General features: G+C 49.5%; 1 long non-coding RNA gene across 1 annotated transcript; it reads right to left on the reverse strand.

Moving 5' to 3' along the window:
• Positions 1 to 375: 375 nt before the first annotated feature.
• LOC134413906 (uncharacterized) lies at positions 376 to 1,966 on the reverse strand. Its single transcript, XR_010026612.1, has 3 exons — positions 1,913 to 1,966; positions 1,217 to 1,270; positions 376 to 509 (listed from the first exon to the last, which is right to left on the reverse strand). It is a non-coding gene; the product is annotated as an uncharacterized LOC134413906 (long non-coding RNA).
• Positions 1,967 to 5,232: the final 3,266 nt, after the last annotated feature.

Below are 5,232 nucleotides of genomic sequence, written 5' to 3' on the forward strand. Positions count from 1 at the left end.
GAGCTTTCTCACCTAGAGTGTTGGCAGAGTAAGCAGGCAAACGCTACCTCCACTGCAGTCAGTGACGTGACTGCATGCAACATTGCAAAATCAAGTAGCAATAGACTTTTTACTGCTTGCCCATGGACATGGCCGCCAAGACTTTGAAAGGATGTGCTGCCTCAACCTTTCTTCATACTCAAAATCTACCCGTGCAAGTATCCAGAAGCTGAGGGAACAAATAAAGGACTTAAAGGTAAAAAAGAACCCAGACTGGATCAATGAACTTTTCTGATAATGAGGGCTGACGAGATGGGTTTCATCTTTTGTTAAAGGAATTTGTTAGATTGTAATAATTGTTTTTATCGTTTTACACATTTCCCTGTTTATTTAAGTGTCTGTAGAAGTCCATCGGGGAAGTCTTCATTGTAAGAAAAAACAGGGGAGTTGTGGAATCCTCTGAATCCTTCCCCCTCAGGGAAATCCCCAGAGCATTGCCTTGGAGAGACTTACCATAGAGTTTTCCCCACCTAGGAAAGGAAGGACAGAAAGGACTTCCCCATGGACTCTTGCTTAACACTGATGCTTCCCACTTCCCCATATGTCCCAACTTCCCCTGGTTTCTCCTTTCCCTGTTTCCTCATTGGTTGTGGTACCCCTGGTGCCTGGCCCTGTCTTCCCTTAAGGCCAATGCCCTTCGCCCTGCCCTTTGTACCACCCCCATGCCCTCCCACACTTAAAAGTGTGCACAGCACAGGGCCAGGTCTTTTTGCCCCTGGTTTCCCTTCAGTGTGCCACAATAAATCTCGCTGGAACTGACCATACAAAAAGGCCCTTCTGCCTCTCTTTGCTGAGCTAGTGGTGGTGAGTGTCGTGTGTGGACTTGACTGCTTTGCCTGAATGCTAACCCAAGCGGCCTTTCCACAGGAGATGCTTATTGGGAACAGATATAGGTAGCAGCAACCACCATCTAAACATATGCCGCTACACACCTGCTAGAGTAGGATGTGTCTCTGGTCAAAGGAGGTCACCCCTCTGACCAAACTGATCCCAGCCCAAAGGCCAGGCCTTCTGCTGTGCTCTGGAAGGGGTTCTGCAGGCAACGTGCTCAGGGGAGAGACCTCCACTGGCCTCACTTCTCTCAGGGATAACACATCCCATCCCACCCCATCCCATCCTTTCCCAAGGGTTCCCAAGGATGGCCACAGACAAGAGGAATGGGATCCAGCACACTTACTGATTGTGTTGATTATGCATTCTATCCATTCCTTAGCTGTATCCCATGCCGTTTCTGGACATCAGGTACATATGAAAATACAATCAAAGAGAAAACAAGGACATTTAACAAGGACCTTTCCCCAGAGAACTCCAGGACTGCACTGAGCAGGTTCTGGGGCAGAACACATCCCACAGCTGGCCCAGGAGCCCCACAGCAGTGCTGCGGGGTTCCTGACCCTCGGGCCCACTGAGGCTCTCCTGGGCCAGGGAGCTGCCTCAGCTGCCACAGCACTCAGGCACTAAACAGGTGTCTCAGTCCCACCACAGCTCAGCCACCCACAAGAGGGTGAGACTCTTCTGCCTCACACCAGGAGTGGAGAGGAACCTCCCAAGTCCCTTCACTGTCCCTTGGCACATTCATTTCAAACTGACCATCAAAGCCCTGCTCAGCAACAGCCCCTGCTAGTGTAGGACACGTCCCTTGTCAAAGGAGGTCACCCCTCTGACCAAACTGATCCCAGCCCAAAGGCCAGGCCTTCTGCTTTGCTCTGGAAGGGGTTCTGCAAGCAACGTGCTCAGTGGAGAGACCTCCACTGGCCTCACTTCTCTCAGGGATAACATATCCCACCCCATTCCATCCCATCCCAAAGGTTCCCAGGATGGCCACAGACAAGAGCAATGGGATCCATGAGTCCACTCCTACTTATGGACCTACCTGAGTCTCCTTGGGAATGCTTTGAGTAGCTCATCTCTTCTAGCCAGTGCTTCGCTTGAAAAGAAAAAGAAAAAGAAAAATGAAAATAAAGGAAGCTCCACTACAATATTTCCCTACGGATTTAAAAAGTGCATTTCAGAGCTTTTTGGGGACACATATGTCCCTTATACTACTCAAACTTCTGATCTACTCAGGAATTTTTATTTTACTGATTTTTCCTTCCATCACTGTCTAAACAAGTAATACAATTCTTAGCAAAAAAATTAGCTGTGTCCTCATTTCTTGTTACCTGTGTCCTTTTTTCAATATTCACTCTGCAATGCAAGGGAAAAGAGGGTCAAAATCTCTGTGGTGAGCACACAGCACTGGAGAAGATAATGCAGTTAATAAGAAGTTCTGTTGTACAAAACTTCTCTCACTCCCCCTCCTCAACTGGACAGGAGGAAAAAATACAACTGAAGAGCTCACATAAAGCCTGGGACATCCCTCTCCAGCTGCCACCATGGGCAAACCAGACTTGACTTGTGGATGATTGCTTTGCTTCTCAGCAATTCCCAATAGAGCAGCAAGCCAAGTAACAAAGACAAAACTGAAACCACCTCACTCCCACTCTCCCCTCTCCTGGCTGTGAACACACCTGGTGCAGGTGGCTGGGGCAGCTGCAGAGCCTGATGCAATCTGAGCTCCAGGTGGGAGCCCAAGACAAGAGCTCGTGAACGGCCAACAGAGCCCAACAAAGGGCACCAAGAGTGGTGGCACCGCTGGGGAAGGGACACCGAGAGACCCAGCAGGAGCTGAGGGCCCGGGAGGAAGAGCCAGACTCGAGCCTTGGGCATGCAGACTGAGGGGATAAAACTGAGGGGGCTCCCTGGCTGGGGGAACAGCTCAGGCTGTTCCTGTGTCACTGCACTGGGAATAAATGGCTTTATGGAATCAGACAGCTGAGACTGCTCTGGGAAACCTGGGATGGAACCAGGGAGGAGACAGGGGCTGGGTGTGGGGGGTCCAGCAGGGCCCATTGGGGCACTGCAGCCACTGCTGTGGAGGGGCTTCTCCCAACACTGAATACCTCTGGTGGCTGGAATGTGATGGCCAGAGAGCCTTGGGAAGGGTCAGACTGGGAAGTTTCCCAAATATCCTCTTCTGCACAGCTGGCTGCAGAAAGCAGGGCCCTGCTGACCCTTCCAGCAAAGCCACCTGTCCCTCCTGAGCACATCCATCAGAGCAGCAGGGATGAGGTGAAGGCAGAAACAGGGACTGCTCAGGAGTGAGGAAAGGTCTGCTCAGGGCACAAGTCACTGCTGTGCTCTGCTCTCCCTCTTTCTTGCACTCCATTTCCCTGGGCTGTCTGCTCCTTGGGACTTTCTGTTTACTTTGGCCACGTTCCAGAGAAGGAGAAGGACCTGGACTGAATTAAGGGACCCCTTGCCAAAAGCTGCTGCATGTCAAGAAAGCTTTCCTGGTGTTCAAGGGGAGGATAGACCCAGGTGAGGAAAAGAGGGGAGGATTAGCAATACAGAAATGCCAGCAGGGACCCAAGAGAAGTCCCAGCCCCAGGGCCCATGGCTGTCCCATGGAACTGAAGGCATCAGACAGGAAATGCCAGGGGTGATTTCCCAGGAATGAACCCTGCTCCATCTCCTCCCACTACATTTTGCTGTTTTGCTCTGGTCTGAAAGGAGGGAAAGCATATAAATGGCAAAAAATGCTCAGAGTTTGAGGAGTTTTCTCCTGAAAGCAGAGCAATAGAGTGATGGCTTCTCAAACAGTAACAATGAGTAGATGATGTGCATGTGGAGCTGTCCTGGATGTGCCTCTGCCATTGATCACTGATGAGCACAGACATTAGCTCAGATCACCACTCATGGAAAGATGGTTGTGCTTCCAGAGATGGGTCACCCCACTTCTCACAGTCAGAGACACATTGTCCTATCTGTCTCTCATATTTGGAAGGAGCCCTGACAACTGCTTTAGACAGGAGAATAATTTTATGCAGGGCCAGATCTGCACTCTTGAGCCAAAGCTGAAGCTTTGAGGGGGAAAAAGAAAAGGAAAGGGGGAAGACAGGAGAAGGGAGGAGAATAAAAAAGAAAAGAAAAGGGGGGGGGGGCAGGGGTAAGAGGAGACAGAAAAAATATGGAAAAAAAAAAAGAAATAAAAGAAACAAAAAAGGAAGAAACTCTCTCTGTCACATTGTCAGTGATGGCTTTGTTGCCCAGAGACCAAGAGAGTCTAGTCTGCCAACGGATGCCCAATAAATTAGACATTTTGAATTATGCATTGACTGCAATAAAACATTATTACCAGCATGTGAGTTAAATCCAGGAGGATCGTCTGAGTGGTGGTGAAATCTCATTATGCTTTTTCTGGGGTGCTAAGGTGAGCTAATAATATTAAATATAAAAATTAAAATACGTTCTAGTCACTCCATGAAATAAGTATTCATTCTATATTCAGACTAAAAATTTTTCCGATCAGCCAAGATCAAAGAAACAAACAATTATCCATAATGTATTCATGGCAACCAGGCTGTGCCTAATCAATATGCTACTTACTTTTTATTTTTCTCCCATTTATTGTGTAGCAAGTGTCATGGTAACAATTTTTGCTATCAGACAAAAAACCCATAAAATAAATAAGTAAGGCCTGAATTGACCATTTTTTCTCTATGTAGGAGTGAATTAGGAACTGAGTTAGTGTCCGTAGACTGTGGGCAGGAAGGGACAATCGACTTTAAATAGGAATTTTATGAAATATTAACTTTGTGGTCTCCCTCCAACCCTTCCTTACTGGTCCCCCACCCTCTGCAGCACAGCTGGGCCTTGATGAGGCAAAGACACTGAAAGCCCTGGGGGCTCTGGAGGGCAGCAGGGCTCCTTCAGACCTCAGCAAAGCCCAGTGAAGGCCCCAGGATGGTCCAGGGAGCTTTTCCCACTCAGTCCAGTCCTGAGTCCAGTCCCTTTGGCAGAACTGGACTCAGCACTTGAGGGCCCTCAGCAGTGCCCAGCCCAGGGACAGTCACTGCCCGGGAAGCCTTGAGAGGAGGGGGTGGCACTGCTGTGCATGGCCAACAGTGATTGCACTGGCCTTGCCCACAGGGGCGGCTGCAGATTGCTGATTGCTCTGCTGCAGACAGCTCTGTTTGGGCAGGGTCACGCTTCTGCTGTTGCAGACACTGATATTCTTTAGGAAATCCTACCAGGACTGAAGGACAGCTGGAGGAGGATTGCCACCCCAGTGCCCCCAGGGCAGTGGTTCCTGAGTGCCTCAGGCCCCTGTGGCTGGGCAGGTGTAGTGTCAATGTGCTGGGCAGGGATCAG

This window comes from Melospiza melodia, unplaced genomic scaffold (assembly GCF_035770615.1).
Source record: "Melospiza melodia melodia isolate bMelMel2 unplaced genomic scaffold, bMelMel2.pri scaffold_61, whole genome shotgun sequence".
NCBI classification, from domain to species: domain Eukaryota; kingdom Metazoa; phylum Chordata; class Aves; order Passeriformes; family Passerellidae; genus Melospiza; species Melospiza melodia.